The sequence below is a fragment of the Schistocerca americana genome, chromosome 2 (assembly GCF_021461395.2).
Source record: "Schistocerca americana isolate TAMUIC-IGC-003095 chromosome 2, iqSchAmer2.1, whole genome shotgun sequence".
NCBI classification, from domain to species: Eukaryota; Metazoa; Arthropoda; class Insecta; order Orthoptera; family Acrididae; genus Schistocerca; species Schistocerca americana.
The window spans coordinates 661520980-661540986 of record NC_060120.1 but is presented as its reverse complement, the minus strand read 5'-3'; the positions used below and the strand labels follow the sequence as shown (position 1 = coordinate 661540986).

General features: G+C 44.9%; 1 protein-coding gene across 1 annotated transcript in view; it reads right to left on the bottom strand.

The window, feature by feature from the left end:
* LOC124594311 overlaps positions 1-20007 on the bottom strand; it is a 564901-nt gene that overhangs the window by 444876 nt on the left and 100018 nt on the right. Inside the window, exon 2 of the mRNA XM_047132674.1 lies at positions 6450-6511. The gene's annotated coding sequence lies outside the window, so the exon portion shown is untranslated. The remainder of the gene's footprint in view (positions 1-6449; positions 6512-20007) is intronic.

The window sequence follows — 20007 nt, the reverse complement described above, 5'->3', positions numbered from 1 at the left end:
AGCTCTTTTTTCCTTTGTCAAAAAAATGTTCAAATGTGTGTGAAATCTTATGGGACTTAACTGCTAAGACCATCAGTCCCTAAGCTTACACACTACTTAACCTAAATTATCTAAAGGACAAACACACACACCCATGCCCGAGGGAGGACTCGAACCTCCGCCGCGAGCAGCCGCACAGTCCATGACTGCCGAGCCTAAGACCGCTCGGCTAATCCCGCGCGGCTTCTCAGAAATGTTTCAAAAATTGCGGATAGCTAACTGAATATTTGTGAATGTCTGTAAGTACCATCTAGGAAGAACAAGAGCACAGTTTACATAAACCAGAGTTATCTATTACAGCCATACATATAGTTACGCAGTCAATACCTTCGCTGCGCAGTGCCGATGGTACTGTTACCGACGACTGTGCCGCTAAAGCGGAGTAATTGAACGCAGTTTTCCGAAATTCCTTCACCAGGGAAGATGAATGGAATATTCCAGAATTTGAAACACGAACAGCTGCTAGCATGAGTTTCTTAGAAGTAGATACCTTAGGGATTGCGAAGCAACTCAAATCGCTTGATACGGGCAAGTCTTCAGGTCCAGATTGTATACCGATTAGGTTCCTTTCACATTACGCTGATACAATAGCTCCCTACTTAGCAATCATATACAACTGCTCGCACACCGATAGATCTGTACCTACAGATTGGAAAATTGCGCAGGTCGCGCCAGTGTTTAAGAAGGGTAGTAGGAGTAATCCATCGAACTACAGACCTGTATCATTGACGTCGGTTTGCAGTAGGGTTTTGGAGCATATACTGTATTCAAACATTATGAATCACCTCGAAGGGAACGATCTATTGATACGTAATCAGCATGGTTTCAGAAAACATCGTTCTTGTGCAACACAGCTAGCTCTTTATTCACACGAAGTAATGGCCGCTATCGACAGGGGATCTCAAGTTGATTCCGTATTTCTAGACTCCGGAAAGCTTTTGACACCGTTCCTCACAAGTGTCTTCTAATCAAGCTGCGGGCCTATGGGGTATCGCCTCAGTTGTGCGACTGGATTCGTGATTTCCTGTCAGGAAGGTCGCAGTTCATAGTAATAGACGGCAAATCATCGAGTAAAACTGAAGTGATATCAGGTGTTCCCCAGGGAAGAGTCCTGGGACCCCTGCTGTTCCTGATCTATATAAATGACCTGGGTGACAATCTGAGCAGTTCTCTTAGGTTGTTCGCAGATGATGCTGTAATTTACCGTCTACCAAGGTCATCCGAAGACCAGTATCAGTTGCAAAGCGATTTAGAAAAGATTGCTGTATGATATGGCAGGTGGCAGTTGACGCTAAAAAACGAAAAGTGTGAGGTGATCCACATGAGTTCCAAAAGAAATCCGTTGCAATTCGATTACTCGATAAATAGTACAATTATCAAGGCTGTCAATTCAACTTCAGTTGGAAAGACGACATAGATAATATTGTGGGGAACGCGAGCCAAAGGTTGCGTTTCATTGGCAGGACACTTAGAAGATGCAACAAGTCCACTAAAGAGACAGCTTACACTACACTCGTTCGTCCTCTGTTAGAATATTGCTGCGCAGTGAGGGATCCTTACCAGGTGGGATTGACGGAGGACAACGAAAGGATGCAAAAAAGGGCAGCTCGTTTTGTATTATCAAATAATAGGGGAGAGAGTGTGGCAGATTTGATACGCGAGTTGGAATGGAAGTCATTAAAGCAAAGATTTTTTCGTCGCGGCCAGATCTACACTCCTGCAAATGGAAAAAAGAACACATTGAATCCGGTGTGTCAGACCCACCATACTTGCTCCGGACACTGTGAGAGGGCTGTACAAGCAATGATCACACGCACGGCACAGCGGACACACCAGGAACCGCGGTGTTGGCTGTCGAATGGCGCTAGCTGCGCAGCATTTGTGCACCGCCGCCGTCAGTGTCAGCCAGTTTGCCGTGGCATACGGAGCTCCATCGCAGTCTTTAACACTGGTAGCATGCCGCGACAGCGTGGACGTGAACCGTATGTGCAGTTGACGGACTTTGAGCGAGGGCATATAGTGGGCATGCGGGAGGCCGGGTGGACGTACCGCCGAATTGCTCAACACGTGGGGCGTGAGGTCTCCACAGTACATCGATGTTGTCGCCAGTGGTCGGCGGAAGGTGCACGTGCCCGTCGACCTGGGACCGGACCGCAGCGACGCACGGATGCACGCCAAGACCGTAGGATCCTACGCAGTGCCGTAGGGGACCGCACCGCCACTTCCCAGCAAATTAGGGACACTGTTGCTCCTGGGGTATCGGCGAGGACCATTCGCAACCGTCTCCATGAAGCTGGGCTACGGTCCCGCACACCGTTAGGCCGTCTTCCGCTCACGCCCCAACATCGTGCAGCCCGCCTCCAGTGGTGTCGCGACAGGCGTGAATGGAGGGACGAATGGAGACGTGTCGTCTTCAGCGATGAGAGTCGCTTCTGCCTTGGTGCCAATGATGGTCGTATGCGTGTTTGGCGCCGTGCAGGTGAGCGCCACAATCAGGACTGCATACGACCGAGGCACACAGGGCCAACACCCGGCATCATGGTGTGGGGAGCGATCTCCTACACTGGCCGTACACCACTGGTGATCGTCGAGGGGACACTGAATAGTGCACGGTACATCCAAACCGTCATCGAACCCACCGTTCTACCATTCCTAGACCGGCAAGGGAACTTGCTGTTCCAACAGGACAATGCACGTCCGCATGTATCCCGTGCCACCCAACGTGCTCTAGAAGGTGTAAGTCAACTACCCTGGCCAGCAAGATCTCCGGATCTGTCCCCCATTGAGCATGTTTGGGACTGGATGAAGCGTCGTCTCACGCGGTCTGCACGTCCAGCACGAACGCTGGTCCAACTGAGGCGCCAGGTGGAAATGGCATGGCAAGCCGTTCCACAGGACTACATCCAGCATCTCTACGATCGTCTCCATGGGAGAATAGCAGCCTGCATTGCTGCGAAAGGTGGATATACACTGTACTAGTGCCGACATTGTGCATGCTCTGTTGCCTGTGTCTATGTGCCTGTGGTTCTGTCAGTGTGATCATGTGATGTATCTGACCCCAGGAATGTGTCAATAAAGTTTCCCCTTCCTGGGACAATGAATTCACGGTGTTCTTATTTCAATTTCCAGGAGTGTATTTACGAAATTTCAGTCACCAACTTTCTCTTCCGAATGCGAAAATATTTTGTTCATCCCAACCTACATAGATAGGAATGATCATCAAAATAAAATAAGAGAAATCAGAGCTCGAACAGAAAGGTTTAGGTGTTCGTTTTTCCCGCGCGCTGTTCGGGAGTGGAATGGTAGAGAGATAGTATGATTGTGGTTCGATGAACCCTCTGCCAAGCACTTAAATGTGAATTGCAGAGTAGTCATGTAGATATAGATGTAGATGTACGCCAGTACTCAGACTCGTAAACGCAGGAGGTACATAGTAACATACATTTAAAAGCCGAGAGTTGCATATTCTGCACAGCAGCACATAGGGAAATAGTCACTTAATTGAGCTTTGGTCTTCTCCTGGCACCCAAAGTACCAGGAGCATTAGATTAGTAGCATAGGGAGCTATATCTTGATGTTGGCACTGTTGAACTCTTACGGTATCTTATACGTTGCAACATCGTTGGATACTAAGAACGTTTGGTGGTGTAACCGCTCTTTAGAGAATGGGTATTCAGAAACGAATATTAGATTCAATTCTGTAATACGAAATGACCCATGAGCCAAAAAACGGTAGTTGTATTTCGAAGTAATAGTTAAAATTTTACAAAGAGTAGATATTTGAAATAGGGTAACGCAAAGTAGTACAAAGGGAATCCAAGGAAGACATAACAGAGCTGTGTTTTGTTTTGAATATAATATATAAACCAATGCGCAGCATTGTTAGCTCTCTTGCGTCTTTGTTTTCAATGGTGCATGTTCGCAGTCTTCCGTGGTAGTCGGAAGTTAGGGGTTATAAGCCTAATTAAATATCATTCTGATAACTGGGTTAGACATTGGAGTGGTGGATAATAGATTATTCTGTGATACTGGGACAGAAAATAGTTGGACCTTATCATACTAATGTGTTTGCCGATTGTTGTCAATGCGATCTGCTAATAAACGAGATGTGAGATATAGTGCCCGTGAAAAGACTAAATTTGTGCTGAACAGACATTGAAAGAAAAAGAGCTTATAATTAATACCGTGCCGTGAGAATTAAGAAGATTAGACACTGTAATGCCAGAGACATATTAATTATTTATCAGATATTAATGGTAAAGGACAGTTTCATGGGAAATCATATCTTTGGTGATAGGAACGCGAGGGAATGTGGTACCGACTGACTGTTGTTATACCGAAACGATACACACTAGGATCAACTCCTTCTTCACTGATTCCCCAGTGCCATTTCTCATTAATTTAAGAAGTGAATAGTGTCAGTAAAACAGAATATATACGAATCTTTCTCCGTGTTTCCTAAATCCCAAAAATCAGCTAGTACATAGGCAATTATATGTGTGAACATTCAAGGGTTATTGACAAAAGCTGATCATCCTGTTACAAACAGATAGTAAGATTTATCAAAGGCATATTGACTACGAAGGTAACTAAATCAATTTATTTGAGGAACAAAAATTAGAAACAATAGACAGGGACGTGATTGCTACGCTATTCCCGAGTAGTAAATAAAATCACTGTCTTTGGATACGTCGTGGATGAAAGTGTACGAAATATCTCTGGAAATAGAAAACGAGATCAATTTTCAACTGTTAGTTCGCACAATAATTAGATTCTCAATGTGATTCAGAGATGTTTTATGCCTGACCCACAAGGCAGGGAATGGTTTTGTACTAGCCGGGACAATATACACTACTCGCCATTAAAATTGCTACACCAAGAGGAAATGCAGATGATAAACGGGTATTCATTGGACAAATATATTATACTAGAACTGACATGGGATTACATTTTCACGCAATTTGAGTGCATAGATCCTGAGAAATCAGTACCCAGAATAACCACCTCTGGCCATAATAACGGCCTTGATACGCCTGGGCATTGAGTCAAACAGATCTTGGATGGCGTGTACAGGTACAGCTGCCCATGCAGCTTCAACACGATACCACAGTTCATCAAGAGTAGTGACTGGCGTATTGTGACGAGCCAGTTGCTCGGCCACCATTGACCAGACGTTTTCAATAGGTGAGAGATCTGGAGAATGTGCTGACCAGGACAGCAGTCGAACATTTTCTGTATCCCAAAAGGCCCCTACAGGACCTGCAACATGCGGTCGTGCATTATCCTGCTGAAATGTAGGGTTTCGCAGGGATCGAATGAAGGGTAGAGCTACGGGTTGTAACACATCTCAAATGTAACGTCCACTGTTCAAAGTGCCGTCAATGTGAACAAGAGGTGACCGAGACGTGTAACCAATGGCACCCCATACCATCACGCCATGCTGGCGATGACGAATACACTCTTCCAATGTCCGTTCACCGCGATGTCGCCAAACACGGATGCGACCATCATGATGCTGTAAACAGAACCTGGATTCATCCGAAAAAAAATGAAGTTTTGCCATTCGTGCACCCAGGTTCATCGTTGAGTACACCATCGCAGGCGCTCCTGTCTGTGATGCAGCGTCACGGGTAACCGCAGCCATGCTCTACAAGCTGATAGTCGATGCTGTTGCAAACGTCGTCGAACTGTTCGTGCAGATGGTTGTTGTCTTGCAAACGTCCCCATCTGTTGACTCAGGGATCGAGACGTGGCTACACGATGCGTTACAGCCATGCGGATAAGAAGCCTGTCATCTCGACTGCTAATGATACAAGGCCTTTGGGATCCAGCACGGGGTTCCGTATTATCCTCCTGAACCCACCGATTCCATATTCTGCTAACAGTCATTGGATCTCCACGAACGCGAGCAGCAATGTCGCGGTACGATAAACCGCAATTGCGATAGGCTACAATCCGACCTTTATCAAAGTCGGAAACGTGATGGTACGCATTTCTTCTCCTTACAAGAGGCGTCGCAACAATGTTTCACCAGGCAACGCCGGCGAACTTCTGTTTGTGTATGAGAAATCGGTTGGAAACTTTCCTCATGTCAGCACGTTGTAGGTGTCGCCACAGGCGCCAACATTGTGTGAATGCTCTGAAAACCTAATCATTTGCATAACACAGTATCTTCTTCCTGTCGTTTAAATTTCGCGTCTGTAGCACGTCATCTTCGTGGTGTAGCAATTTTAATGGCCAGTAGTGTACATTCAGTGCTGTATCAAACATTTCAGTAAGTTGTCTACCATTTTCACATTTAAAGTTACTTTTGGGCAACAAATTCCTTAGAACCGTATAAGTGCATTGTTTTCGGTGTGAGGCGGGACAGTTGTTCCGGTATTTGAGAGCTGTGCCAGTTGCTGCCTTACCTGGAGAGCAAGAAGCTGCATGGGCAGCCCTCCGCACGCGGCAGCGCCCAGGAACGGTCCTCCTGCAACACAATGCAAACAGCTGCCGTCAGCACACCTCCAATATTTGGACTGCAGTCAGTGGAGTGGGTAACCTATCACGGCGCGCCACGCTCCTATTGCAGCCAGGCCAGCGTACTCTGTGTCGTGAGTGGACGCATTACCCGCCATCAGAGCGATGACGAATACCAAATACTGGTGATAATACATTCAATTAAAAAAAACTCACGTCGTTGTAGGAAATTGTCTTATATTGTTAAAAAATCTTAGGTCGTTTACAAACTTTAAGTACTACTACTACTACTACTACTACTACTAATAATAATAATAATGACCTGGCCGGCCGCGGTGGTCTAGCGGTTCTAGGCGCGCAGTCCGGAACCGCGCGACTGCTACGGTCTCAGGTTCGAATCCTGCCTCGGGCATGGATGTGTGTGATGTCCTTAGGTTAGTTAGGTTTAACTAGTTCTAAGTTCTAGGGGACTAATGTCCTCAGCAGTTGAGTCCCATAGTGCTCAGAGCCATTTGAACCATTTTGAATAATGACCTGTATTGTAATGGAGACACGTCTTTTCGCTCTCTGTTTCAACATGGCGCACCTTTGTGCCTGCTCAGGGGGGAGCCCCACTTTCTTCAGGTCTGTGCGAGGGTAGCTAGGCAACGATTCCTCTGTCTTGGTAAAGCTAATTTACCATCAACCAGCGTTTTGCTACTGTTTCTCGATATGCTCGAAATGTGTGCCCGTGCCACTACAGACGGCCTTCCTCATTTTCTGAGCATAGCTGCCATTCATTACCTACCACCTGCGAATTTGATCGTTGTATGAAGTGCCATGTCAGGTGTCCACCGAAACATTTTGGTTTCGGTTACGGTAAGTCGTTGCTCTGTGTTTTTTTTTTTTTTTTTTTTTTTTTTTTTTTTTTTTTTTTTTTTTTTGCGATCAAAAATCTGCACTGTTTAAGGCAGATGGGCCTATTGCAGAGCAGTGTTATTATTTTCCAGTTAAGTAGGTCCGGGCTCTTATGAGAAAACACGTTTGCAGCAGCATGGACTATCAGCTCGGAGACCATGGCTGCGGTTACCCTTGACGCTGCATCACAGACAGGAGCGCCTGCAATGGTGTACTCAACGACGAACCTGGGTGCACGAATGGCAAAACGTCATTTTTTCGGATGAATCCAGGTTCTTTTTACAGCATGATGATGGTCGCATCCGTGTTTGGCGACATCGCGGTGAACGCACATTGGAAGCGTGTATTCGTCATCACCATACTGGCGTATCACCCGGCGTGATGGTATGGGGTGCCATTGATTACACGTCTCGGTCACCTCTTGTTCGCTTTGACGGCACTTTGAACAGTGGACGTTACATTTCAGATGTGTTACGACCCGTGGCTCTACCCTTCATTCGACCCTTGCGAAACCCTACATTTCAGCAGGATAATGCACGACCGCATGTTGCAGGTCCTGTACGGGCCTTCTGGATACAGAAAATGTTCGACTGCTGCCCTGGCCAGCACGTTCTCCAGATCTCTCACCAACTGAAAACGTCTGATCAATGTTGGCTGAGCAACTGGCTCGTCACTATACACCTGTCACTACCCTTGATGAACTGTGGTATCGTGTCGAAGCTGCATGGGCAGCTGTACCTGTACACGCCATCCAAGCTCTGTTTGACTCAATGCCCAGGCGTATCAAGGCCGTTATTACGGTCAGAGGTGGTTGTTCTGGGTACTGATTTCTCAGGATGTATGCACCTAAATTGCGTGAAAATGTTATCACGTGTCAGTTCTAGTATAATATATTTGTCCAATGAATACCTGTTTATCATCTGCATTTCTTCTTGGTGTAGCACTTTTAATGGTTAGAAGTATAATTAGCTCCAGCTGCATTCTTTTCTTTGTATTGTAATTGACACGTCTGCAAAGAACTCACAAACGTATATTAAAAAAATAGGAACTGTTTGTAGTGATGTGCGTCTATGTGATCGGTCTCTAGATTGCGAAGATGGTCTAAAATCAATTCAGATAAACCTGACAGAACATTTACGTTCCTTTCTAAGGATATGGCTTCCAAAACCGTGTGACATTTAGCAAAATGCAAGGTTCAGTTTCTGCCAACGAAATGTTAGTGTAGAATTTCTTCTAGTTTCCTTCAGTTTTCCTAATTCACCCACGGTGTGTGTCACGTCGACTATGACGTTATTAGATACGAAGCACAAACTCAAATAGTTGCTCGAAACTTCTTTTTTTAGTTTGCGTAATGTACAGTTCTAATCATATGTGAGCGCTACTGAGATAATTGGACATGTTTACTCGTGACTACAGATCGGAAATGATGTGACTAAATTTAGTCGCAACGGACGTCCATCCCGGAGCGCTGCTCGGCGGTCTAGGAGGAGCTGGAGGTGGAGCAGTGGGTACGGTCGTCAGGCCCTCCCTAAGAGCTGCAATCATGCAAATGTCCGCCAGCGCCGGCAGCCGCATTACGCCGTTTCCCCAGATTACATCCCGACGGCGCATTCGCAGAAGCGCCGTCTCTAGACGCAGAGTGCTTCAAAGGCAGTCACCGCAACGTCTGCGTACACTTCACTCGAGATCGCCCCCCGCATCTCGACAGACAGCAAGACTGCATAAATCTTTAGTCTTTATTGAACAAGAACTTTTCTGATTTTTGCAGTATCAGTGTAACGGGAAGCAGAAGACCGTCCACCTACCGATAATACGTAAAAGAAATTGGCAACATGCATTATCCGAGAATAAAGCATTGTTTCACACAATTGTGGAACGTCTCTACACGGGACGAGTTGATTGAAATCAGATTTAGTATGTTACACACTTTATCTTTTTTCGCAGACGCTTCTTTGCATAAAATTCCGTGTTCAAGCGGCGTCACAATTGTTCGAAAATTATCTCTGCAAGATTGACACCAACTCCCGCGCTTTGGGATATTAATACAGATTCGGCGCTATGGCCGATGGGAGTTACAGGGCCGGCGAGTCAATACGATGTACGACGCTTCATCGATATTCACTCGTTTTGAGTCGCTACCAATCTTAAATCAGCATACAACGAAGCGTTTATAAACGAAATGCACAGAAGTACTTTGTATTCACTTTGTTGAGTTTTGTTTCAGGTGTGATGCCTACTTTCCTACGTAAAAACAGAAAACAAACCGTGTTCCGTCCCAGACGGGCAGTAGGAACCGACCGATCGTCGTGTCAACCTCTGTCACTGGCGTCATTTGCAAGCGGTAGTAAGGGGCGTGGGGCCAGTACACAGCTGTCTCGGGCTTTGTCAACTTTTTAGACCTTGGAGCGACTACTACTCATTGAAATAGCTCCTTAAGAGGGTGATTGCATTCCCGTTCTCATTCTACCAGCAAGAGAAACCCGTTGGCAGTGTCGGGAGTGTAAAGGTCCTCCGCGTAGCAGCCAGACACGATGACTACGTAGCTACAGAGGCGAACGTATGAAAGACGATGGCAAGCTAAACTCAGTACTGTCTAATGAATTCAGACTACGTTTGCAGTAACGGAAATCTATCAGTGTCGTTCGAGTACCTTGCAGTTCTATCGATTTTAGCTGTCCCACGTCAGCCACTGCGCCGTGTGTATTCAAGAAGAGCGCGTAAAATAAGTATCTCACGGTCCCCCACCCCCTCCCGCAAGTAGCGACAAAAAAAAAATGGTTCATATGGCTCTGAGCACTATGGGACTTAACTTCTGAGGTCATCAGTCCCCTAGAACTTAGAACTACTTAAACCTAACTAACCTAAGGACATCACACACATCCATGCCCGAGGCAGGATTCGAACCTGCTACCGTAGCGGACGCGCGGTTCCAGACTGTAGCGTCTAGAACCGCTCGGCCACTCCGGCCGGCAAGTAGTGAAATTTGACTTACAATATAGGATAGTTCGAGGAACAACCCATCCTCAGCAGTCAAACAGCTCCTGGTGATGAATACGGTGAAGATCTTCAACATATCGAGTTTCTGCTCAAACGCGAAGTTACTAAAATCGATATAGTTTCATAAGTAGTGCAAACGTTTACTGAGCTATCTAGGTTTTTCAGGTAATGTGTAACATTCTACTTAGAAATTACCACATTCAGATGCTAAATAGTCTTATTTAACAGTTACACGCAGTTTAAATAACTGAGTTAAAAACTCATACAAAGTTGACACATATATAAATATTGATTTCAGTTACGGAATAACGTCAGAAAAAATATTGTCCTTTAATATTCCAAGGCTTTCGATTTAAGTTTACTTTCTTACTTGGAACAGTAGATATCTCCCCTAAACGACGTTTTGCTTACGTCCTATCACCTGCAGCCCTTGCTTTTTTACTCTTAGTAAGGTATCTGTGTTCTTTCCTTCCCATTTTGGTTGTTCTGATTATTGTTTGAATAAATACTGCGGTGTAAAACTTCTTGAAGCAGCACACCTATCAGTAAGCTTGCAAATAAGAAGAGGGGGAGAACACTCTTCCAGTTACTTTCATAAGCTTACATTTGAAACAAATTGTGTAATTGTGTTTGGAGTGAGATAGAGGAGTAGTTAAAGAAATGGCTTCGTTTCCTGTCGCCTTCCGGCCACCCTGATTTAATAGGTCTCTTCTTTCCTCCGTTCTTGTTCATTCGACCTAGCACTTTGCCACTAATGACCACGATGTCAATGCAGTTTTAAACTCTAACCTTCCTTCCCTTTATCATCTTCTAATAAATGGACAAGAAGAAAAAAAAAAGAAAGCTGTTCTCCGAAAGATTTTCTTCCGATGTTAGTATAAGCATTGGCACAATATTCGTAACGATACAGAATCTTTGCATACCTTATCAACTGTTTACATGATTTTTACAGCGCAACACACCGCTGTACACACTGCACCGCTGCTGGCAATTCCATGTACGAGTAGTACGGCTGAAGTAGAAAGGCCTCTGGATCAGTTTTATGGTATTTTGTTTATCATGGCAGCTGTAGGAATATGGGCGACTAATTGTTTAATTGGTCGTAATGCCTTTTACCTCGATAAGTGCCGGAACTCAACAGTGTCTTGAATAGGCTCCGAAAGAAAACATTATAATTTACCTGCCACGATGGATAACCATTTTTAGATTAAGGCATAACGGAATTACAGACATTGGCTGTGAGCAGGCATTGACTGAAAATAATGAAGAAAGCTGTCAATTTGTGATTGAGCGGGATTCGAACCCGTGTCTCCTTCTTACTGGGCAGATGCTCTGACCACTGCGCCATCTGGACACAGTGGTCAGTGCAGCAGGTCTGACTATCCTACCATGTCTCCCATCTGACACAAATTCTCAGCTTTTACACTACTAAGCAGTGCCCCTTGCCCATTATCACACTACTCTCGGCATTTCGCTGATTCCCGTAAGAGTCCGAGACTGGTGTACATCCCCACAGAACAGACCGTTGACCCTCTCGCCTTTATGTATATAGCGTGGTCAGTCAATGTCTCAACGTCTTTTAGGGATGTTGCAGGGTATGTTGCACTGAGGCACAAACGTTAAGAAAAAGTTCGACACGTTGTGGCGTTTCCAAGTTATTTAGCATTGAATTTTGCCAATTGGGGGATCGCGCTCTCACGTTCGAGCGGCCTGCCAATGGCGATGCTGCCCGGCGAGTGCTTTCTTTGGTTAGCTGCAACTTCAATCTGCGCGCGCGACGACTTATTTTTGCAAGGTAGAGCAGTCGTCAATAATAAAGTATGCTTGAACGCTGCGGAGTGATCCTTTTGGATGTGGTATGCAGTTGCCTTCCTCTGACCTTTCATCAGACTTACGCAGCCAGCTACACGTGGATTCCAAACCATGGTGCAACTCGTCGATTTTCATATTAACCGTCATTACCGAAGGTGAAAGAAACCAAAGTGACAGATAAAATGCAAGACCACTCGGGGATCACACCCAAAACCTATAGATCTGTAGTCTGCCGCTCAACTACTGGACCACCGAGTTACAGATATACATGGTGGTCACAAACAGTCTGGAAAGCATGAAATGCTGTTAGAGGATAGGTTTGCTTAGAAATAATTATCAAGAAAAATATTCGATACGTTATTTCGTTTCCGAGTTAACTGTTATTGATTTAGTCAATCAGGGGGTCGCGGGCAAATTCAAGTGGCCCGCCACACAGAATTACTGTCAGTTCTCATTGTGTAGATGACAGCGCAACAGTCGCGTTCGATCCTTACTCCTATCTCCTGTTCAGATTAGTATCACTCTTGTTCGGTTTTAGGAAACCAAATGAAGAACACTTTCGGCGACGCCTTCTCTGGCGGGCCGCTTGAATTTGTGCACGCAATGGCATGATTGGCTAACTGTAGAGCCAATGAACTCGGAAACGGCGCAATGTATCGAATTTTTTCCTAACAATTATTTTTCAGCAAAATCCATCCTACAACACCCTTACAAGTTTCTCAGGCTTTGTCTGACCACCCTGTATAAACTACTACGTTGAAAAGCAAGATCATTTTGAGGAGATCACAGCCAGTAACAGAAAACCGCACTTTCAGCATCTTTTACACTCATCATTAATATCTGTAAGTTTTAATATCTGTAGCCATATACGAATGTTGAATTCTCATTATACTACTGGCAAAAGGCTGTGACTAATTCATTCTAGGACTGGAAAACTGTAGGTTAGATACGAAGGCAGTTTGTTAAGTCCTGTAAAAAAATTAATTTATTTCTCACAAAATGATTTCTCAGCCATGTCTCCATTGGTGTCTACAAAACTGATCCAGCGAGAAATCATTCTTTTTTTTCCCATCTCATTGGACAACTAGGTTTAGTGCAAATCTGTTGTTGAAGCGATTACGTCCTCCTTTAATGAAAATTTTCTTCCCATCACATCAGATGTTAAGCTGGGGATTTTATCAGAAGAATGGAGGAGAAAATAATCCATATCACAATATTCAGATATTCATTATCGCGCATGTATCAGCAGATGTGTTGTCTGGTAAAAACGCAACTTCCTTGTGTGTCAGCCTTGGTCGCATTTCAGTTATCTCATGTTTCAAAGGATGCAGTTATGAACTGAAGGAGGGACCCGTTTTGTTTCAGTAATTTATCACGGCTGCTTTCTCGGGATTCGTAAAATCAGTAACTGTGAACTTTCCATCCGGTAACGCCGTCTTCGCTTCTTTGATGTTATTGCACAAAACCCGATTCCACAATTTTCACTGTCTCACGAATGAAATGATAGTTGCAGGTTTCATTAACGGTCAGAAATCTCTCTCGCGTATTGCGACTAAAAAACTCGCTGTATTCGGAGTTTTCCGATAAATTTATCGATCGGACTGCTAGCCGTTAAAGGGCTTATTGACCTGCACAGATATCGAACCCTTGATATGTAAACGTTTAACAAGGGCACCCAAGAAGCTCTCCATTGTTTTAACCGCCTGCAACACTAACCATAAGCGTGTCTATCAATAATGTTACAGTATCGTACCTTATAGGTACACGGTCCAGTCACTTTAGAGTGACCACCGCTTATGATTGACGCCAACGTGTAATACCCACTCGCAAACGGCATATGGCAGCACTAGCAGTGTAACCGTGTCGGGAAGGGGGGAGGGGGACGCTGAGACCAGTGCGGTCGTCGTCGTAATGCTGAAACGGAGCGATTTATCTGATGTCCGAAAGGGCATGATCAATGGCTTTTGGTGCAAGAGTGGAAGCATTTCGGAAACGGCTAAGTTTGTAAACCTCTTGATGCAATAATTTGCCAACAGCCGTAAGTATTGTAGAAATTTATTTTATTTTATGAACTTCTATGTGCTTCCAGTTTCGGCATTAAATTGATGCCATCTTCAGGCCCCACTCGTCATAGTCGTAAAATCGCTGCACACGGAAGGAGCCATATAACTGGATCCGTGAATCAAATCGTCCTGCAACAGCTCTTGATGGCCAGGCGACACAGAGTCACAGTTGCAGGACGATTTGATTCACGGATCCAGTTATATGGCTCCTTCCGTGTGTAGCGATTTTACGACTATGACGAGTGGGGCCTGAAGATGGCATCAATGTAATGCCGAAACTGGTAGCACATAGAAGTTCATAAAATAAAATAAATTTCTACAATACATACGGCTGTTGGTAAATTATTGCATCAGGAAGGTCATGCCAGCCGTCGTCCCACGGTCCATAATGGATCAACGAAGGTTAAGTTTGTAAACTGTTCATGTGTCGCTACTGTTCAAGTATGACGTGCATGGCAAAATGGCGCTATACAAAGCTGAAGTCGGGGAACTGTGGTGCACAACTGGACGTAGATCACAGAGGTGAACGACGGCTGCGTAAATGTGTACGATCGAATAGACGTACAACTTGACCGACCAGATGAACCAGGGGGGCTAGCAACAGTGTCTCCTCAACGACCATTCAGCGAACGTTGCTGCATATGGGCCACTTCTTTCAGTAAGGCGCAATGGATCAACCCAAGTATGCATCTATCCTTGGGGACCATATCCACCCCGACATGCAGTGTGCTTTTCCCCAGCACGATGGCATCTACCAGCAGAACAACGCAACATGTCAGATAGTCACATTACACATGCGTGATTCGTAGAGTACCAGGATGACGTTACTGTACTCCCATTGGTCACCAAAACCTCCGGAATTAATCCGTGGAAACATCTCAATAGGGCTGTTCGTGCCGTGGATCCTCAACTGAGAAACCTGATGCAGCTGGCCGCGCCAATGATGCCGGCATTGCTCCACATCTCTGTCGGTACCTTGTGGAACCTCTGTGACACTCTTGCCGCACGTCCACGTTGCAAAAGGAATTATTCATGCTTTTGACAGGTGGTCACGTTACTGAGACTGGGCAGTGTATCTTAGCGAAATGTATGATTTCCGCGCCTGAAGTCTCGTCGATTATTCCGGTAGGCAGTGAGCCGCCAGATAGAGGGAGGGACGAGAAAACGAACATCCGGATGGGGCATAGCTGTGCGTACTGCGACAACCGGTAGCTGCCAGCGAGTGACTACAGCAAAGCGCCCATCCGGAAAGAGTCGTTGCGTTCCACTTGGCCAACGCGTAGCAGCCGGACGAAACACTAGCAGCTTGCGAAAGAGCGCACGTCGTGCGCGGGCGTACCCGCTAATGCTGTGCGCTGCGCATGCAACATGTAATCGTTGTTCGGCTAACGGGTCTCAGACACACGCTCCATCTTCGAAGCAAGTATACTTGCAACGGAAATTAACGGCGGTTAGCATGGTTCACGATAGGTTTATACCAGTATACCGCAGAAAGAGGTTCTAAAGAGTGGAGATCGAGTGTTGTTCTGCTTTACCTGCACGCGCTGAATATTAGGAGGATGGCCACTTCAAAACAAATCCGTTAAAAACTCGTATGTAATACCTATTGAAGCGGACTGTAACTGCGACTCTCGATTTGCCAATCCCACCCTCTAGAACTGCTGATACTACCGATAATAATCATAGTCAAACGAGTTACACAGATGTTCTGCCTAAAATGTGTAGTTTTTCTTAAAAGGGTAGCGTCGTCAGAAACGAAAGTAGGGTCCTGCGTATTTCTATGTTGTTTCAACGGGTCACTACTGAGCAGAATATATCTGTAACGTCTGTTTTATCAGGTAATTCGCAGGCATCATGGCAGAAGAAAAGTAAAACTTCCTGCTTCAAGTTAAAGATGTCAGCTCCAAATCGTCAGCCATAATGAAAATCATGAATATACACTGGTGAGTAAAAACATTATGACCACCTGCTTAATAGCTTGTTTGTCCGTCTTTGGAACGAAATAATCAACGATTCTGCGTATCAGGGATCTGAAAATTTGATAGTAGGTTTGTGGAGGTACGTGGCATTAGTTGTCTACGCACCAGTCATGTAATTCGCATAAGTAAGGGGCCGCTGATCTGTGTACGTGGTGACGGGTTCCATAGGATTTACATCAGGCGAATTTGGTCTTCTGACATCAACGTCAGTTCACTGTAACGCCTTCTAGGCGCTTCAGTCTGGAACCGCGCGACCGCTACGGTCGCAGGTTCGAATGCTGCCTCGAGCGTGGATGTGTGTAATGTCCTTAGGTTAGTTAGGTTTAAGTAGTTCTTAGTTCTAGGGGACCAATGACCGCAGAAGTTAAGTACCATAGTGCTCAGAGCCATTTGAACCAGCCATTTCAAAGTCGCTTATCTCTGTAGATTTCCCCACTTGCAGCCCATATCGCCGCTAGGGTGATCCTTGTCCGTATCTGCTCCGATTATATACTTTTTTTTGCCCGCGACACCACCAAGCAACGTCCAACGTCACAATGGGCAGTGGTCGTAATGTTTTGACCTGTCAGTGTTGATCTAAATAATTTTCTATTGCTATCTGCAGTATTAAAACGCCATCCAGGAACCCGGTACCAACTGCAGCTGAGGGACAACAAAAATTCCATTTTCAGTATTTCGCGTGATTATTGACCGAAATAACAATTTGAAATTCTGTAAATCTGCTCGGTAAGATGTATAAACTTAACGTTAAAACTTTAACACAACAACACAAGCATTACAGTTAGAAACTGTGTGTTTGTCTTGAAGCAGCGCAACTGATGGCGCGAAAATACACGGACCTCATTCATGTAGTATTTGGGAATGAGAGTACTTAGCTACCTTCAACCAAGTTTATACGCAATTTCAAACCTTTACAAAACTTTTCTTGCTGACATCCCCCACAAAATGATGAAATGAGAAATGTTTGTCGCTTCACGCAGGTGAACTTCAGTATCTGGCATCATGTTTTAATTTAATACTTCTTTCCAATTCTATACGGAACACATTTTGCAGACAGTTTCCACAAAATTGCATCATCGTACGACACGTAGTTCAGTAGATGTGACGTCGTCATCATTGATATGCGTGAAAGACTAGCTTTTGCTGAAATTGGAGTGGAAATTACCTAGTTTATATTCTTCCTGTGTTTCGTAATGAGAGCACTTAGCGACTTCCAACAAACTTTAATCATAATTTCGAATCTTTGCTGAACCTTTTCTCGTTTACATACTTAAAGGCAAATATTTAACACATTAACTCATTTGTAAAGCAGTCAGAATTCTAGGTCTCCCTCTACAGTGTGAATTGACCCTCTATCGCTTGGCGTCACACGCACTTCACAACCGAAGAATGTGACCTAGCAAACGGTCCCTTCCTTTACTCAGGTGGACCCATAAATATGTTTTCAGAACCTCTTCATGAGTTATCCGACCTACCTAACCACCAGCGTTTTTCTGCACTATAAGATTTCGAAAGTTTCCGTTCAGTTTTTGTCTCAACCGTTTCTCCTCTACTTTTCATTTCTGTACTAGGCTACACACCACGCAAATACCTTCTGAAAAGACTTCAAAACACTTAAATTTACATTAGATCATTATCTTTCCAGCTATGTTTTTCTTCCTATTGCCAGTCTGCATTTTATATTCTCTCTACTTCTACTATCGGTAAATATTTTGCTGCCCTAATATCAAGCCTTATCTACCACATTCAGTGTCATTTCCTAACCCAATTATCCCAGGATTCTATGAGTAATTCTATCACATCCCTTATTCCTTGTTTTATTTTTTGTGTTCAACTTGTAATCCGTTTGTAAGACACTATTAGTTCAGTTCAACAGGTTGCCCTATTCCTATGAGACAGCTGACAGAATTCAAAATTACAATGTCATCTGTAAATTCCAAAGTTTTTAATTTTGTCCCCCTTAACTTTAATTCCGTCCTCTGCACAGTTTTACTTCCACGTATAGGATACTATTTTTATTAAATTTATGCGTGGCGTAACTTCACATTTTTCTACAATAAATTATACCTGGGTTTTTATCGATTGTTTTCTCATAGGCAACTGCAGCTTCTGAAGAAAATTTCCGCCCTTAATAGAGGTACTATACATTAATAACAATAACTGTTTCCTCGATACATACTGGAAACTACTTTCCTAGTTGTGGAGGCTATCTACGGTAATGTTGTCCATTTTGTCGGCCGGAGTGGCCGAGCGGTTCTAGGCGCTACAATCCGGAACCGCGCGACCGCTACGGTCGCAGGTTCGAATCCTGCCTCGGGCATGGATGTGTGTGATGTCCTTAGGTTAGTTAGGTTTAAGTAGTTCTAAGTTCTAGGGGACTGATGACCACAGCAGTTAAGTCCCATAGTGCTCAGAGCCATTTGAACCATTTTGAATGTTGTCCATTTTGCCTTCAAAGATAGTAACACACCTGTCTAAAAGTCCGATACAGAAGCTTATAGAAATTTTGCAACACTAAATCTAACTGGAATCTTAAGTTCGAGAGTTGAGAGGCTAATACTCTCATGTCCGATGTGTGAATCCTGATACCTATTTTGATTGTTTCTTTATGTATGTCCAAAGAAAAATGAACACTACAGTGATCTAAATGAATTTCTTCCTATCACGGTTTCTTCCTCGTGACAGAGGCTCAGTTTGTTGAAGTGTTTTTCCCCCCAGCGAGGCACGTCGCCAAGTGGAGAACCTGCCCACTCAGGGCCAGCCTTGGGGAGGGCGAACAAAAGGTGGGGGAGGACAATGCTGACTCTGGAATTCCTCCTCACACAGCAGGTGTGGACGCATTGTCGCCCTCTGACAGGCAGGTGGCTGTAGTGTGTTGACTCTGCGCAGACCCGGGACAGCCGCGAGCTGCCATTTCCGCCACAGACAGCACACACTTCTCGCTCGAATCACATAAATTTGCCGACGTGTGTTTACAGAACAGGTTGCACGGTATATACATATCACAATTCTTAAGTAGACGCACTGCTTCATTGCGGAAGGCACGGTGGTTCGGTAGTATTAACGACGGTCAGGGCCTGCCTTCTTTGAAACTAGAATAATTATATTCTATTGGCCCTCCCAGGTGACACCGCCATTTCGAAGGGCGGGAGGGTTTGCGTGCTTCGATGAAGTCGAGAGCTGTGCCAGCGTTAGCCTAGCTAATGGCAGGGTCACCCTAGCCGGAGTGGTCTCGACGGAGGAGCCAGATGAAATGTACCCATAACATACGATAGGGGGGGGGGGGGCTCTAGAGGCACGGTGAAGCCGGCTTCCGTAAGGGAGACAACCCGCAACGGGAAATCAGGCAGGTCGCGATACCTAGAGGTCGCAGACCCATCACACAAATTAAAGCAAGCAGTAAGGGAAACCAAGGAGAAATTTGGAGAGGTAATTAAAGTTCGGGGAGAAGCAATAAAAACTCTGAAGTTTGCCGATAACACTGCAGTTCTGAGAGACGGCAAAGGAGTTTAAGGAGCAGTTGAATGGAACGGACAGGAAATTATAAAATAAACAGCAGCAAAAGTGAAAGAAGGAAAATGTAACGTAGTTGAACCAAAACAGAAGGTGACGAGCGATTCGGATCAGGAAATGACACACTAAAAGTTCTAGATGAGTTTTGTTATTTTGGTACCACAATAACTAATGGCTAAAGTAGTGGGAAATATAAATTGCAAACTGGGTATAGCAAGGAACGCGTTTCTGAAAGAGACGTTGTT